We start from the raw sequence: 18,801 nt of genomic DNA on the forward strand, positions 1-18,801 counted from the left end.
TGATAATATGCATGTTGTAAGAATCTGAGTATTTAAATATACAAGTCTGGGGATCCATGGGTAAAAGTTTTATATCTTTAAAACAAAGAAGATAAAAGAATTATCATTAAACAGGCAAAGCTCAAATTATATAAATAAAAAAATTAACGATAATCTAAATACACTAATCCATATGAGCCTCCCATTTTGGATTTAGTCCATTTGTTTCTGTTGCATAGCAAATAGAATTAATGTACACAGTAATTATAGAAATTACAAGTAATTTATCACACTAATGATAAGCTAGTTGTCTGCAGAATTATTCATTATATTATTAATAATAATATATGGAATATCTGTATGGAATTTCATCAAAGGACATTTTTTAAAGAAAACCATAAATAATCAAATGACCTAATGTCACTTTAGTGTTATTATTCACAGCTTTATTTTTGTGAAGAAAAATAATTTCCCCACTAATATTTTCTTGAGATTAAACATTAAAGTGCTTCAGCTTCAGTTTCTCAGGTACAATGAAGTCATATCTGGCATTGCTTTGTGTGGTGGTCTTTGTGAAGTTCGATCTGTTAGTTTCTCCCTTCAATACACACTCTTGCATATCTTGTTTGGACATTCAAATCAGAAACCATCAAACTTTCATTACTAACTTTCGTACTAATTGTTATTTTCACGCTGCCAATGTCCGGTTTAAAGGCCACTTTGATTAATATGACAGCGTTTTGGATGCTACATTCTTGTGAAAAATGGGCTAAAATAGCTCCAAATTAAAAGATGGGTAATGAAATTTTAATAACAATTTCACTTGTTTTTATTATTCTGGTCAAGGTCACAGTGAATCCAGAGCCACATGCAAGTACCGTTGGGAATGAAGCAGGAATTAGATCAGGTGATGCAGGCACCATTCACATGCACTCATCGTATCTTGACTAAAAACTGATTTACTTATTTTTTTCTGGGGTTGACAGAGGAAGCCGGAGAACCCAGACGAAATCCATAAGGACAGAAAACAACATGCACAGAAACTCACATACAGTTACTGATACAGACAGACCCTGTCTTAGCCCTGTCACTCACAGAAAATACATTGCTTCAGTGTTCCAGTTCATCCCATAGGTGTTGGCTGGAGTCAGGTACTGTATCTGTGCAAGACACTCGAGTTCTTCACTCCAACTTTGGCAAATCATGTCTTCATGGATTTTGCTGTGTATGCAGACGTATTGTCATGCTGGAACATGTTTAGGCTTCTTAGCTTCAGTTTGATCTAGTGTACATTGGATTGGATTTAGATGTTTGCTTTGGACGTTTTTTCTTCCTTTTCTTTCATACATGACAGACAGACCAAAAGACTGAAATAATTATAGGAACTTATGAGAAATGAACACATATTATTTCAAGTAAATCTGTTCTCCATTAAGTTAAATGATAAATCAACTTAAAGAACGAAAATTGCTTTAAAACCCTTTTTTTCCCTATCACACACTGCACAATTGGCCGTTCTTATTTTTATTACTCGAGTGAGGCCTGCTCCTCTTTGTACCATTCAAACACAACCCCACACATCCTTACATACACAACATTGTTTAAGTACACTTATCAAAGAAGTGTGTATATCCAGTATCATGGGCAAACACTTTTCCTGGAAATTGGCAGCAACCAACATGCAGCTGGTTGTAAAATTTGCATATGTGCTAAACTCTTGAATGGCAAATACTGAGTCAATGTGATAAAGTAAAAGAGGAGCTAACACAAGGCCCATAAATTAAGGTCCAATCTCCTCCATCAATTTGCCTGACACAAATGACAGTTTAAATGGTTGGTTGGCTATATTTTCTTTCTGTTTTTCATGCTCTTGCTCTTCCCCTCTTAGGCAAATGTGACTATTTGTTAATGACTCCAACAGCACTTAAAAAGTTGATAATGTCAGCAAGAATCCTCTACATCCTCTAAGTCTCAGTCAGTACAATAAATAAAAAAGTACTTTATATTTGGCCACATATGCCTTCATATGCCCCAATTTCACAGGGTACATGCCGTATGCAGTCAACCAGAATGGAGTCACTGCTGGAACCCAGGCCTATTTACTACATGAAAGACTTTTCCATGTCATAAAAATAAACACACAAAAATCTAGGACAATAAAACTTAAAATCACAGAGCAAATCATCTGCACCAGTATGGAGCATAATGCCTTATTAGTACAATGATATTAGCAAGCTCTATGCCTACTTCACAGAGCAAAATTGGAATGTCAATATGAATACAACTTGAAGATACAGACATCTGTACTTATAGCTCTTCATCAAACTGCTGTACCTCATGGTGTATTCCCGCTTCATGCTTGGTGTTCCCATGTAGGCTCTCTCACAACCCTGACCATGATAATGCAGTGTGTAAACTACACACTTTCAAACGAAAGGCAGCATCTTAGCTAGGCAAAATTTGCATTTGAAAAGGACTAGAGGGCAGATGCCTCTATAGGTACCTTATTTAAATCAGAATCGAAGGCAACATTGAATCTATTGCATTTGCATTTCTGGCATTTAGCAGACACTATTATCCAGAGTGACTAAAAATTTTATTTTAATTTATACAGCGAGCTATTGAGGGGTAAGGGCCTTGCTCAGGGGCCCAGCAGTGGCAACTTGGTGGATCTGGGATTCGAACTTAGCCTAGCGATCAGTAGTCCAACACCTTAAGCACTAGGCTACCACATCCATAATGTTTTTGTCTTAGTAAAGACATCTGAAAAATATCTGAGTAGGAACAGATGTAACTGGTGAATGAGGTTATGAAGGAGCATATCGTTCCTCTGTTAAAGTCTGTGGGTTCACTGTATGGCCAAGTATCATGGGAGGCATAATGATTTGACAAACACATTGTTATCATTTCAGAAATATTATAAAGTATATATTAAGAAGATTAAAGGTGAAGATATTGTGGTATTTTCACTGGTGCCAGTAATTTGCACATTAGGTATGTTCTTCCTGTACTATCTTCCTGTACCTCTACTGACTTACGATAGAATCAGATAGAAAACACTAATCTTGCCAAAACACTGATGCTTTACAGCTCCCTCTTATCTCAAAGCTCTTGTCACTTCTCGCACTGCACCTCACTCTCTCAGACCTACTAGCACTGCTCGAATGGTCCCACCATCTCTCAGGGTAAGAGGTAGGTATACAGCAGGACTCTTTTCTCTACTGACACCGAGGTGGTGGAATGAACTTTCCCTGGATGTCTAAACAGCTAAGTCACAAATACTTCAAATACTACTCTTGTATGCCGTCTGCCAAATGCCGTAAATGTACAGTAAACTCTTCCTATACCTTTTCTGATATTAATAGCTGTAAGAATGAGTCTCCTACTAAATTTGGCAGGATTTGGCAGACACCTTTATCCAGAGCAACTTACATTTTATCTCACCGAGCAATTGAGTGTTAAGGTCCTCGCTCAAGGGCTCAGCAGTGGCAGTTTGGTGGACCTGGGATTTAAACTTCCACCCTTCTAATTAGTAGTTCTACACCATAGAAGTTCATACTGGGTTCGTTCTCTGCTAACAAACCAGGCAAATAACAGGCTTTTTCCCCACAATAGCCACTAGTGTACAGTATATGGCCACTGAGAATGCTGTTCTGATGTTTAGGGATCTATTGCCCACTGTGAGTTAGAGGAAAATGTATGACTTTTCATATTACCATCAGTTGCAGTTTATCTGTGTCTTTACAATCATCAGCTTGAATCTAAGGCAAACTATTAGATTATGAATGAGAGAAAAATGCATCTATATGCTTTGGCTGATCTCTTTCTTATGAAGCTTTTAGTAAAGTGACATGCGGTGCCATCTGAGCGCTATTTGATTGTTAACAGTATCAGACTGTGGATTTATTGGTGGATTTATTAATTTTTCCCTGTGCACCCACAGGTGAACTATCGGAACTTGTGATCATCTTTGTATAGCAATTTCTACCACTGCACAGAGAAATCAGGTCATTTTTGGATTATTATTTATAATTATCAGAAGATATAGCCTTAATCATTAATCAAGCATTAATGTATATGGGTTGGATTTTTTGGGAAGGAAGCTGTATAAGTATTGTGAGGAAAAAAAACATAATCATGTCAAATAATTCCCATAGACTCAATTTGAGTGCATTTTGTGTGTGCTTGTGTATGAGTGTTTAGGATTAGAGTGTGTATTCTTTGGCCTTGGTGGTTCCCGGAGTTCCAGTTTCTTGCCAAAGCAATCAATAAGCCAAACAGGCAGTAGATGACTAGTTAGAGCATGGGAAGCTACAGTCAAACACAGATAGGTTATCTACTCTGCACAGAGCAGACTTCTGTGCAAATATTTTATTAACAAAGCTCATCAATTTTTAAAAAAGAAATAAGTTAACATCTTCATAGTTTATTCCTCATTTCACTCCTTTTATTGGTTATGGGAGGTTTTACAGTTCGGCATGGATTACTGACCACATATCACTAAGCATACAGTAGGTTATCAATCTCTTGGGATCATCTATTAGTGCAAATAGATGACAGGGAAAGAAAGTGACAAACATGTAGACTGGTGAAAAAAGGAAGTGCCTAATTTGTAGAACAGCATCGGTGACCATTGCCATAAATTAATTTCATGTCTCTGACATTCTACTAGAATGATGAACACCAATCTTAGAAAATATTCACTCAGTTATACATCCATCCATCAGTTCCATCCATTCATTCATTCATCCATCCATCCATCCATCCATCCATTCATTCATCCATCAATTCGCTACTGCTTATTACTGGGTCAAGGGGAACCTGGAGATATCCAATGAGACTCAGGGTACAAGGCAGTGTACACCCTGTACAGGATTCTAGTTTATCGCAGGGCACAATCGCACACACACACACACACACACACACACACACACACACACACTCACACACCCATTCGCATAATTCTCTCAATTAGTTTTGTGATATTGGTGGTGAAGAGCCCATTCTGTCATGTCAGTCAAAACTTTTCCATAGATGTTCTCATGCGGTGGTCCCCAACCCTACGCCTTCCTGCAGAATTCAGCCCCAGATCAGATACATATGTGTGTAAGAGGGAGTAGAAGCGCAGTCTACAGGATCAGAGTTGTTGACCATTTTCCTATTGGGATGGGATCTGGTGACTGCAAAGCAAATAATTTAGACCAGAAACCATTCATGCCATTTGGTTAGAGACAGAGCCAATGGAAGTGATCACTTCCTTTATCAGAAATATTTCAATTTCAAATAAAGATTAAAAAAAAAAACTTTAGAAAATAGCTGTGACTCTTCCCTTTGAGGTAACAAGCACAACTAATGTAATATAAATACGATAACAGAAGCACTGGGCTTTCCTTTGTCACTCATTTGCATATTGTCTACATTTGCAGCAATAGGTAGTAGATATATACTGTATTAGGATCTGATATAAACTTTATATACAGTGCAAACATTGATAAATAACTCAGTTAAGCCATAATCATGTTTAGATGCTATATTTGCTACTCTGATAAGACAATATATTTGGTAATTGTGTATACCTACTGTACAAATGGTTTGGGTAGACACAAGGGCAGTACTAAAAAGATTGCATTTAAGCATTAGAACATAGCAGACAATGTTTTACTAATTAATAATGCTTTAGATATTCAGCTACATATTGTGTCACTGAAACAACTGCGATAAATAATACAGTCACAGAGTCAATAATCAGTTAATGTTTTTCTTCTTGTTTAACAAGGGTAATTTTTAGTAATTATATTTGTCCGTATGGACACAAATGAACACTGAAATGAATTAATTAAACAAGACAGACCTAAGATCTTGCTTTGGTTTAATGTGCCATTGTCATAACATTTTAATGCGTTTGATGGACAACATGGAAAGTTTTAAATATGGAAATATTTAACCAACATGGTAAAATATGTTAGAATTATCCTGGACAAAAACCTTACAACACAGGTGGTAGTGAGGTACTTGGCCCACAGCATGACACATCTCTAGCATATGGATGTTCACTGATCCAAAGACCTAGGCCAGGTGTACATCTGCTCCTTAATTCTTATGTGGAAGAGCTTGCTATGCCCCTACAATACCCGAGCCAAAAAAACCTCTTGATATTGCCATAGAAGACAACATACACTACAGTATATTGCCAAATGTTTGTGGACTTCTAGCCATTGTATTCATATATTTGAACCTTCCATAAACTGTTGCCACAAAATAGGAAGCATACAATTATATATGATCTCTTTATGTGCTCTAGCATTACATCTACCCTGTAATGGAACTATGGGGCCCAAACTTGTTTCACCATGCCAATGTCAAGGGTAGAGTAAAAAGCTTGTCTGGACTGTACAAAGCCATCACCTCAACCCCATTGAATACCTTTGGATTGAATTGGAATGCTTTTTGTGCCCCAGGTCACTTCGTCCAACATCACTAATGTTCCTGGGGCTGACTGAGCAAATCCCAACAACCATGTTCCAATGCTAGAACATTTGAATGTACTGTATAGTCAGTTGAATATATAAGCATTCCAACACATTTGTTATTGTTATTGAATACATTTCCACTGTATATGTGTACTTCTTTTACTGATATGACTCAAATTAACTTTCACTTTGGCTTACGCATACATTTACTACCAACTTCACTAGAAGACTTATATATTTACTTTCACACAAGATTCAATCATAGTGCAGGTGAAGGAGCTCTCAGGAGGTACGTTCTCAGGTTTCACTCTCTCAGACAAGAAGTCACTTGGAAAGAGTTAAGGGATTACCTGAAAGCAGCAAGAACAACAATTATATATAGAAATGCAGTGCTTCTGATTACCTCTGTTCCTACTTCCCATAGAAAACTTTTCTAAATCAGAAAGACAAATCGCATATACAGAATTCTTTGCCAACAATTCAGCTCATGGTGTTTGGTGAAAGATGGGTTTTTAAGAACCCTCAAGATCATCATACCTAAAGGTTGGTGCATCCTGATATAGGGCAATTTGGTATAGGGTCATTACGCATCATTTGAGGAGACATGACATATTAGAGGTGAATTTAATTTCCCCAGCCAAGAAGAGCCTGAATCGGAAGAGAAAATGGTATAATATATAACAATCCCCCAAAATTACAGTTAAACATAATATACATCCAAAATAAATAAAAAAATGGCCAATCTACTTACTTGAAAGATTTTGAAGATCTTTCCTGATCTGTATCCTGGTCATTGCATCTTCAAATCTTCAAATTAGAAAAGGCTTTCACTTTAGACACCCATTTTCTATTTTAGACACATTTTTCTCAGTCTTATTTTCCATAAGTTCTATAATTTATAGCATTTATAGCAATATATCTGTAAGACAAGGCTGGTCAATCAGATTCCAGCTTTTGTAAACACTATCCAATTTTTATTAGCAAATTTTAATCTCTATTTTAATTAAATGGCCAAAGTAAATAGAACGCATTGAAATTTTAGGAAAGCAATAAGTCAATTTGCTTACAAAGGTTTTAATCTTGAATAACAAGGACATGATACTGTAAGCACTGTGTAAATTGAAAAAAGTGAATTAATTGCCCGTACATTCTTTTGATCTAATGCAATAAAAAAATTGATTAGTTTAATTATATAAAGACATTGCAAGGAAACGGGGAAAAGTTTCATAAAGTATAACTTCTCTAGCTCATTGTGGAGTGCTCTTATTCAGCTCACTGTGTTGATGTTAGCTCAAAGATTGCTAGCTAGCTAACTAAAATATCAAAAAGGTTGTGGTATTTAATTCAGTATGTGTTATGAGCCACTGCAACCACTCTGTTTTCTGTGTGGAGAGGTAAGATCAGACAATGCCAGAAGCCATCACATTTAAAGTGCCATCTCATCATTAAACATCCATTATGTGCAAGCAAGATGCTGAACTTCTTTCAAAGGAAACTGGATGAGTGCCGGGGCTCAGAAGGTAAAATTAAAGCTGCAATGCTGAAAGCTTCATATCAAGTATTGCTACCGATAAAAGGCCTTACTCGATTGCTGAAGAGCTAATTGCACCAGCAGAAGCTGTCCAAGCTGAGACGATGCTTAAATAAATAAATAAATAAATAAATAAATAAATAAATAAGGGGGGCACGGTGGCTTAGTGATTAGCACATTTGCCTCACACCTCCAGGGTTGGGGGTTCGATTCCCACCTCCGCCTTGTGTGTGTGGAGTTTGCATGTTCTCCCCGTGCCTCGGGGGTTTCCTCCGGGTACACCGGTTTCCTCCCCCGGTCCAAAGACATGCATGGTAGGTTGATTGGCATCTCTGGAAAATTGTTCGTAGTGTGTGTGTGTGTGTGTGTGTGTGTGTGTGTGTGTTTGTGTGTGAGTGAATGAGAGTGTGTGTGCCCTGTGATGGGTTGGCACTCCGTCCAGGGTGTATCCTGCCTCATTGCCCGATGACGCCTTAGATAGGCACAGGCTCCCCGTGACCCAAGAAGTTCAGATAAGCGGTAGAAAATGAATGAATGAATGATTGAATGAATAAATAAATAAATAAATAAATAAATAAATTTAAAAAACAGTGAATTAATTGTGACTAAACTGAAACAGGATGCTTCAGAATGCCCTGCCAGCTACCTTAAAAGATGGATCACAGAGAATATGCTAGAGTTTCAAGGTGTTATATCCATCCAGGCAGCATACAAAAAGCAGAAACTCCAGTACATTCATCAGTACATATCCTGAGAAATTATTACCATAAAATATCTAATAGTTCTGTAGATTTACAATAATCTAATAAACAATCCACATCTTTCTCATTCATTACACCTGCGACTGAGTCCATAACACAACTCTTGATAATGTATTATGAAAGTCAGACAGGGCATGACAAATTGTTGTTAGCAAGCTGCATAAATCTACAGCACCGTGTTTCATTATACCTACTCCACAGTGCTGCTTCATACCATTTCTTTTGACCACTGGTGGTGCTGTTGCACTTGGTTTTTGAATAAGCCAAAATAATCATCTTTGTGCATGACAAAAATGAAATATTATAGATATAATCTGGATATAAATTGAACTCATTTGAAGCACTCATACATATATAATAGCACAGCTAAGAAAGTATTAACCTTCTGAATGCAGCATGTATGATTTAATAGGAATCTATCAGAATATAATGAGACCCACTCATGGCAGTGGACACACTATTGATTTAACATGGATCACACTGATCTCGATGAATTTGAAATGCACCTTACTCATAATATATGCACTTTGCCTCACTACTGCTTGATATTTACTGACCCAGGTCTATTCTAATTTTTTTTAGCTTGAGGATTAGGGACCTTGGTCAAGGGCCCAGCAGTGGTATATTGGTGTAACCTCAATAGAATAAAACAGTGATTAGATTTAATTAGTAATCAGTAAACAAATACTACCAGAAGCAATCAAACCAAATAAGTAACAATAAATCAAACCTATAAAATTATAAATCTTCCCTTATTGGTTGTGTACTGTACATAGAGTTGTGACAAATTAGAATGTTTTATGCCCCCCAATGCATTCTCACACGACCACTCTGGGCATTTTTTATTTTTTTTTTATGGTGGGGTGAAAGTATGCTGATGTCCTATCGTGCCCTCATGACTGTGTTACCTTCTGGCTCTCCATTTTAGTTATGCTGTCCTACCTAGACCTGCTTAAGTTCAAGCTATGATTTTATACTGTGTAATCATAGTATACAATTAGTGCTGGTTAAAGTAGTAAATGACCTACTATGCAATATTTTAAAGATGCTCTGATCATGATTGTCTTCTTGGTGGTATTGCTGGATCTCAGTTCAGTTTTTATGCTTTAGGTTAGAACATTTTTCAGTTAAATGAACAACTTCAGATTGGTATTGGAAATGTAAATGGTGACTTCTCTACTCTCTATGCTCACAAAAGGTTTGGTGTTTCTCAAGGCTCTGTTTTAGGTCTGTTACTTGTTTCCTTCTGTATAATTAGTCTTACACACAATATTAGCTTTCAGAAAAAGACACATTAAAATTGTAATCTCCTGCTTCCAAGAAACAAAAGAAAAGCACTTTGTCCTATTGTTGGAAAATCACAAGTCAAAATACTGACAATTCCACAACCAGGAGCTGGATGGAGAGTATTTTTCTCACCCCTGGCAATCAGTGAGACACTAGCCATTCGTGGGTGGTAGAGGGCATTTTGTATTTTTCAAAGGTGTTCGGCTGCCCTGTAATGTAGCAGGAGCAGCAGTTTGAAAAGATGGTGTCTGTTTCACATGTCTCAGAGGAAGGGAAAGTTCTAGCCTTTACCCTCCCTGGTTGTTAGCAATTAGTCAGTGCAATTAGATTCAATGAACAGCATTGATTCTGCAGCATTAGCACCTAGGCAACCATGGCATGTACAAAATGAATCTATAGATAATAAAAGAGAAGAAGAGAACATCAGAAAGCTGAGTAAAATTTAAAACAATTCAAACATTTTCCTGAATTAAGAAAGAACAAATATATTCTAAAGAAATATTTAATATTAGGAATATTAAATTAATAAAAATCCCAAATGACTAAACGCATGACAACTAAATGAACAAAGCAATCAATTTGAGTCAATCAATATATATATATATATATCAATATATATATATATATATATATATATATATATATATATATATATATATATATATATATATATAAAACCAAAACTTTAACATTATACACTGGATGCTAATTAACATCCACCTATTTGATTTGCTAAAACCTGGTGGCTAGAAGTAGTTGTTCAAGATGGTTGGACTAACAATCAGAAGGTTGTGAGTTTGAATCCCAGGTCCACCAAGCTGCCACAACTGGGCCCCTAAACAAGGCTCTTAACCATCAGTTGCTCAGTTGTATAAAATGTCAGTTGCACTGTGTAAGGCCAACCATAAGTAAGCTTTCTGTTTATGGAACTCTTGATGGTCTTTAAGTTTAAGTAGTACTGAAAGACAGTGAAACATTGAAAGTGTGATTAGCGCTTGAAGATAACCATGTTAGAATAGCCTTTTTCTTTCTTTCTTTCTTTCTTTTTTAAGCCTCAGAAATATTATCAATCACATCCAGACAGCTACTAATTATCATGGCATGTGCAAGTTGTTTTCTAAGAAATTGTGTTACAGATGGGCATAAACAAGCTCTAGTTAGTCCATAATTCTGCAGTTAGAATCCTACACTACATTTGTTTTCCGGAAAAGATTTTATTGGTTATAAAATACTATTTATGACCTTTAATTACAGTCCAGCTCTATTGCATAAGCTTACCTGGAAATTTAAACCGCTCATGAACTGCTGCTGTAAACGTTTCCATGATCATCCCAGGGCTCCTATTAACAAATAAACTGTATCCTTTCAATATATTTATCACTTATTTTTTTTGCCCTTTCTCTCTATGACTTTGTATTGTAATTATCAACATCCTACAATCTGGTATCACCCAGAAAAGGATGGGTTTCCTTTTGAGTCAGATTCCTTTCAAGGTTTCTTCCTCATGTCATTTTATGGAATTTTTCTTGGCAATACTTACCTCTGGCTTTGCTCACGAGGGAATTAGATCTACATCCGAACTTGTACAAAGTGCTTTTCTGACAATGTCTATTGTTTGAAATTAATTAATGTGACATAACCTTCCTGTTAACATCTAGATTTGTTTTCATGGAGTAACATGAAACAACAATTTTCTTAAGTGCAGATGTTAGGTTTTGTGGATTTTGTGAACTATTCTATTCTATCACCCTACCGCATATCACTCTGCATTGATTACAGTAAAATGGATTCATTGATTAAATCAATGAATGATTTATTTAGACACTAAAGATTATAAACATCTTGTTGCATTACGTAGTAGATAATGTGTTGAACAACACCAGTGCTAGCATGGTTTTATTCTCATCATGGGACTAGCATTGATCTTATTTATTTTATTGTGTTCCTTCTTAGTAATATAATTTTTTTCTTTTATAAAAAATAAAAAAATAAATAAAAATTCAACTCTGTATATTATAGTAAATCTCAACCTTTGGATTTAAAATGTGCATAAAATGTTAGATTTGTAAACATTTCAGAGGCAGTGGATTACAAAATCTGCACAGACAGTTTGGTCAGCATGTGTGCATACATATGTGTGTGGGCCACACAGGAGGTGTTCTGGGCTCCAGGTTATTTTACAGGATGACAGCTGGTGAGGAACTCTCCCTCCAATGAGGAAACCAAAGCCATGCAAAAGGTGAAAAAGTCTCAGTTTCCTCTTCTGGCTTCTTCCTTCATACTCCAAATTCTTATAGACTTCTGTATATTGTGCCGAAAAGGTTATTTAAATTGAATATAATTGTGGATATGTAAAAAGTGTGTGTTTTTGTTATTTCATGAAATCGTTGTAATGAATGTAAAAGAAGACAGGTTTAGGTCACTGTTGCACAAAAGGCTGATACAGTACAAGCCAGATCATGAATATACTACATTAATACTGGGTTGAACCATCATCCTTTCACCGTGCTCTCATATTTTTTGTGCAAAATCAAGGCATCTGGTCCATTTTTTTGTCGGCTGCACGTTCATGTTGTGAACACATCTTAAAGGTGCTCTATTGTACTCAGATCTTGTGACTGAAGAGGGCACTGAAGAACACTGAACTCATTGTCATGTTCCTGGAACCAGTTTGAGACAACTTGTGCTTCGTGACATGATGCATTATTATGCTAGAAGTAGCCATTTTAAGATGGGTAAATTGGGGCCATATGAGGGATGCACGTGGTCAGCGACAATACTCAGATAGCTGCAGTTTCCAAACAATGCTTGATTGGTTTTACAGGCTCTAGCGGTTGGCATGAAAATGTTTACTACATCATTACATCACAAAGACCAGCCTGAACTGTTGAGATAATGCAGGTTGGGTCGCATGGGTTCATGCTTTTGAGATTAATTTCTGACCCTACCATCTGTATGTCACAGTACAAATCAGGATTTGTTGAACCAAATGTCATCATTTCTGCCGTCTTCTGTTTGGTTTTAGTCATCCTGTGCCTACCAGACTCAGATTCCTGTTCTTGGTTCCGGTCTGGTTGAAGAACCTGTGATAAAGACCTGTGAGAAGTCACCTGTATCTGCATGATTTTGTAGCAGTTCCTTACACAGATGTATTGACTGCCCATAGATCATTATAACATCATAACATAATAACATGAAGGTCAGGGATCTATTGGAATTACCTTCATGCAAGTCAGAAGTCCCTGCCAGAAGTGATGTGGACCTTATGACTGTCATCCTAGGAGGGACAAACCATGAATATACAGTATGAAAAGGGATTGGGCATACAGTATATGGGACTCATTGTTGCTCAAAGGCAAATACTGTACAGTAAGTCTATCCTGAATGGTTCATACCAACAAATGACCTACTATGATCCACCAATTTAGGCATGTGGTCATAATGTTTTATGAAATGTGCTACTTTCTTCAGTTCTTCAACCTTTTATGACCAACAAGTTTTTGTTTCATCTGTCCAGAGAATTCTGATTAAATCCTGTGATCACCTGCAAACTTCTGTCTTGGATTGGGGGCTACTTGCTTGTAACTGCATTTAGGTCCATGGTGATGTTGGACTCTTTTAATTGGTGCATAATGCTTGCAACTGCTTCAGCGCTTCCTTTGTTGTTGACTTAGGGTTCATTTGGATCTTTTGGACCAATGTTTTTTTTCATGCTTGGCAGTTTATTTGAGCTTCCATTCTGAATGATAAAGTCTGTGTAGTCATAAAGTATTTACAGTATATAGGAACATTCTTAGTTAATGTCATTATCAAAAGTCATTATCAAATTATATCAAAGGATATTTCAAGAGATAGTCAACTTTGGTGTATGAATAAATTCTGTACAGTCTAAAACTTGATCATAATCAAAAATAAATGTCTAAGAGATAACTGGTAAGAGTTGCATCTAGTGTGTGTGTGTGTGTGTGTGTGTGTGTGTGTGTGTGTGTGTGTGTGTGTGTGTGTGTGTGTGTGTGTGTGTGTGCGTGTGCGTGTGCGTGTTTTCCACAATCCTATCCACAATGGGTCAGTGTGGGTACAGGTTTTCATTCCAACCAAAGCAGGAGCCCCATCTGATTCCGCCTGTGTAATCAGTTGATCTTGCATTTCGATGGACTACCAGGTCTGACTCCTGCAGGCCCTTTATAGTATTTTTGTTTCTGAAATAGTTTTGTTATTTTTTTTCTATTATTAATTGTGAGCTAATAATTGTGTTTTTGTGCCTTGAAGAACTACTGGAAACATATGATGGGATTAACTGCTACAATCTGATACTAACGAGTAAGCAGTAGATCGTATCAGTGCATGTTCTTGGTAAATCCACCGTCCACACACACATACACACACACACATACACACACACACACACACACACACACACACACACACACACACGTTCAATCACCTGCAGCCCTATTTTTTCTTTTTCTGCATTCTCATGTTGTTTTTCTTTTTTTAACAGTAACTTTTTGATTTGTTTCTCTTTGTTCTCCACTTCTGTAATCCAGCATTGAACAATTCCTGGTGACCTGCTTTGGGAAATGATCTTGTAAGCATGTGAGGCCGACCTCCCTCTCTATCTATATCCAGATCTTTCTTTCAATATATTTATTGTGCATATTGTATGGAACTGTTGGCTTTATCATGCTGAGGGAAGTTGTATTGATGGTGTATGTCTGGATTCATACGGAAACTTCTCTTTACTCTATGACATTTATTAGTCCAAAGGCATTTTTTTTATATTGATTTGTATAATTTGTATACTGGTTGTGTGTATTTAGCTTTTTTAACATTACTGATCTGGTCATTCATGTCTACTGATTTGCGGCATAGACCAAAGAAGACCGTCAACAATCGTATTGATATTCCTTTTAACAGCATTTAAAGAAATGCTGTTAACTTTCTTTATCATCAAGGTGCGTGAGATAAAGTTCAGTTTAATAATAAATTCAAGAAATTCAGTTAAATAAATAAATAAATAAATAAATAAATAAATAAATAAATAAATAAATAAATAAATAAATAAAGTTCTTATATAAAGTATGGCCATACTTTTTTCTGCCATTGTTGTACTTTAAAATTCAAAGATAAATAAAGTTTAACCTTTCAGCAATACTCTAAATGTAAGACTAAAAACAAACACATTTTTTTATGTGCATATATTTAGTGCACATTAATGTATTGTAAAAAAAAAATTATATATATATATATACAGTCTTTTACTAACCATATAATATACAGTCTTTTACTAACCATATACTAACCATACCAGTTGGCATTTTATTACCGTAAATGATAGATTTCGTTTATTGTTTTTTGTTTGTTTGTTTGTTTTGTTTTGTTTTATTTTACACAAACAGCTATGAAATTATGAACACTTAACAGAAGTTTTCATGATGTATGCTAATGCAATGTGACTGTATAAATATAAGCTTTAATATTTTAGTGGTTTGTTTTGTCGTTTGAATTAAATTTTCTAATTTAATAAGAATTGTAATAAGAATTCTTTTTATTCTCTATGCTATAGGTTTCATTGCACTATTACGTAAAAGATATAGGCGGTGCTGAAAATGATTAAAGATTAAAAATGAGAATTTAAACAGAAACAGAAAACACAATTATTGTATACTAGTATTTAAAAAATTTAAAATTCAATTCAATTTGATTCAGTTTTATTTGTAATGCGCTTTTAAGAATGGACTATTAAGAAGGACATTATTCCTAATGAACAAGCCTGAGGTGACTGAGGTGACTGTGGTGAGGAAAAACTCCCTTAGATGGAAGAGGAAGAAACCTTGAGCGGAACCAGACTCAAAAGTGAACCTCATTTAGGTGACACAGGAGGGTGTGATTATAAACTGTTACAAACATCGGAGAGTGTTATAACTTACATTAGGAGGTTACAACTTGATTAGGAGGTTGTTGTCCTCAGAGACCACTTGGAGTCAGCATCTTCTCACCGAAGGTCTGAAATCTTCATGAAGCGCAATCACACACACACACACACACACACACACACACACACACACACACACACACACACACACACACACACACACACACACACACACACACACACACATACATACACTCCAGTTTGCCAAATTATTTAAATTATCATATGCTGAAACATTTTAAACTACATGAATGGCACATACAGAGTCACTGCTACTATTTTTTTGTTGTGCTTTGGCAACACCAATATCGTGTCCCACCTTCACCACCACCGCCAATATGTTCTGGATGACACCAGCCCAGTTTTTACAGGTTGAATAAAATATGTGCATGCATAAAAACTGGATATTTTTTCCAAGAATAATTCATATAAAGCATCCAAAGTCATGCGGTTGAAGTTTGACTGAGAAAGCAGTTAATATGCCATCACTGATACTGCTGACTATTATGTGAATAAATTGGATATCATATATCTATATTATGCACATTTATGTGGACTAATACATCTACATCATGTGTAAAAGCTGCTGTTAAAAGGTTTCAGTCTGATTTGATTTTCTTTTGTATCCACAAATGAACAGTTTGTTCTTTTTTTTTCGTTTTTATTTTATTTATTTATTTATTTATTTATTTATTTATTTATTTATTTATTTATTTATTTTGCTATGAATGAAATAATTCTATCTGTGTTGTCTTTAGTCAGTATTCGGATGATGTCGTCTAATTATTTGGGGTCACGTATCCATGAAACCAGGAAGTCCACCAGGAACCAGGGAAGATTTATATCGAATGAGTGTAGGACTTCAGGAAAATCTTCTCTCTTATCTCTACGTCTACAGTAAGGAAGGTCTCAGGAGCTCAGATTTGGGCTAGGGGTTTGTCATGAAGGAAAAATCGAAAAAAGAAAATTTAGTATAAGAATTTATTTTGTCTTATATTAAATCACATTACAGCACAGTGAAATTCTTTCCTTAACTTTGGAAGTTAGGGTCAGACATGATACAGTGCCCTTGGAGCAGAGAGGGCTAAGGGCCTTGCTCAAGGGCCCAACAGTGGCTTGAGGGCTTGAACCGCTCAATCAACAACCATCATCACCAACTCATCCGACAAACAACAACCCTTGAGCTGACACTGCTGCCTTTTTTTTTTTATTTAATTGTTATTTGTGTCATTGTCATCTGTCATTGAATTTCTGATCTAAAAGTTTAACAGAGGGAAGAAATGTTAGAAAAGGAGTTTAAGTAATATCAGGTCTAACGATTTAGTTGTTGCAATTTTATTTGAATTTGATCATGATGACCTTGATTTTTTTTTTTTTTTTTTTTTGGAAAATAAAATAAAAATTCAGATTTTAAATTGAAATTTCATCACATATATTCAAAATTTTTATATTTGCCTATTTGAATATTATATTCCTGTAAAGGTTTTCTATATATTTTAATATTATATTCCTGTAAAGGTTTTTTTTTCCCCCACAATGTTCGATTTCAATTCTTTAACACTGATACACCTAAATAAGGACCAGGTTTTGCCCGTGAGGATGTCATTCAACCTTCTTTTAGCATGAAACAGTGTCTCCAGTAGCTCTGGTGCTTATAAAAGACACAAATAATCACATAGATTGCATGTTCTGTTTAATCGACGGCATTAATCCAACTTAAACCCGGCCTTATTTCCTTTTATTTCATTTCAGGCATTCCTGGAATCCATAGTTTAAAGCATGTTATAGCATAAAACATTACTTACCCCACATCGAGGCTGCTCAGAAGGTGTTAATTAATTTTCTACAGCACTCACAATAGTGTAGGTCAAATCACCAGTATATATTTATAGATTTAGCACTTGTAGTGTTGCCAGCATGTAGAATTCTGGGTAAGGATCGCTTTCTTTGGTTACTGCATGAAATTCCTCTCTGTTTAAGTGGTGACATGAACTTCCTCTGCTTGTCCAAACAGCTGAGTCTCTGCCAGGCTTTAGACAAAGATCCCGAAACTTAAAGTTTCACATCTTCACGAAAAAAAAAAACACTACTGGCTCACAACTTGTACACTTTTTGCTAAAATTAAGTTGCTAACGCATCTCAAAATTGTAGTTCGTACAAGCATGGGGATATGTTCTCGATTGAGTCTACGTATGAAGCAGTCATTGTGGATAAGGGCATCTACTGCTGTAAATTTGGCAGTGAGTAAAACAATGAACAGTTCGTGTAGTCGAAAAAGGGCATTGGAACTGCTGCTGAGGGTTGGGTGACAATAGCTTCGCTAAGATTTAGGTGAAAGGACGCTACTTTTAAATGCTCACTGAATTTACTTTTGAGGAGTTAATCAAAAAGACAAACCAAAGCTCAGTAAGTGGCAAAAGTTGCTTTAAAACACAACATTTACCAATAAACCAGCAGCAGCTTGGACATTTTTATTTAACCCGCTAACATAGTTACAGAACAAAGACCATTGTTGTTGTTTTTTCACCCTTTATTAACCTGCTGGGCCATTTATGCAAATCTGACTTATTTGGTCAAAGCTGGAGGTCATTTCATTGGCTAACCCTCGCTATGGGCATTAAAAGAGCAACGAAAACTTGTTGTGTGCTTTGGGAGAGAGGTGAATAGGTGAGTCGAGGGCTCTGAAAGGTGTGTCAGAAACTTTGGCAGCACATCGGAGCCAGCTGGTCACCGCAAAGCCCCTGTCGTGTAACACCTCCATCCTTCCTTTTCGGAACCTTTGTGCATGAGCAGTTTTTTTTTCTCTCCCTGGAAACAAAGATAGGACATTTGTGATGT

General features: G+C 36.1%; 3 long non-coding RNA genes across 3 annotated transcripts; 1 reads left to right on the forward strand and 2 right to left on the reverse strand.

Moving 5' to 3' along the window:
- Positions 1–5,365: 5,365 nt before the first annotated feature.
- LOC113651298 lies at positions 5,366–7,992 on the reverse strand. Its single transcript, XR_003442635.2, has 3 exons — positions 7,201–7,992; positions 6,987–7,097; positions 5,366–6,799 (listed from the first exon to the last, which is right to left on the reverse strand). It is a non-coding gene; the product is annotated as an uncharacterized LOC113651298 (long non-coding RNA).
- A 4,044-nt stretch (positions 7,993–12,036) lies between these two features.
- LOC125146046 lies at positions 12,037–18,220 on the reverse strand. Its single transcript, XR_007144546.1, has 4 exons — positions 17,769–18,220; positions 15,959–16,041; positions 13,250–13,305; positions 12,037–13,111 (listed from the first exon to the last, which is right to left on the reverse strand). It is a non-coding gene; the product is annotated as an uncharacterized LOC125146046 (long non-coding RNA).
- Positions 14,140–15,060, forward strand: LOC113651035. Its single transcript, XR_003442578.2, has 3 exons — positions 14,140–14,190; positions 14,298–14,381; positions 14,576–15,060. It is a non-coding gene; the product is annotated as an uncharacterized LOC113651035 (long non-coding RNA).
- Positions 18,221–18,801: the final 581 nt, after the last annotated feature.

Source organism: Tachysurus fulvidraco, chromosome 12 (assembly GCF_022655615.1).
Source record: "Tachysurus fulvidraco isolate hzauxx_2018 chromosome 12, HZAU_PFXX_2.0, whole genome shotgun sequence".
NCBI classification, from domain to species: Eukaryota; Metazoa; Chordata; class Actinopteri; order Siluriformes; family Bagridae; genus Tachysurus; species Tachysurus fulvidraco.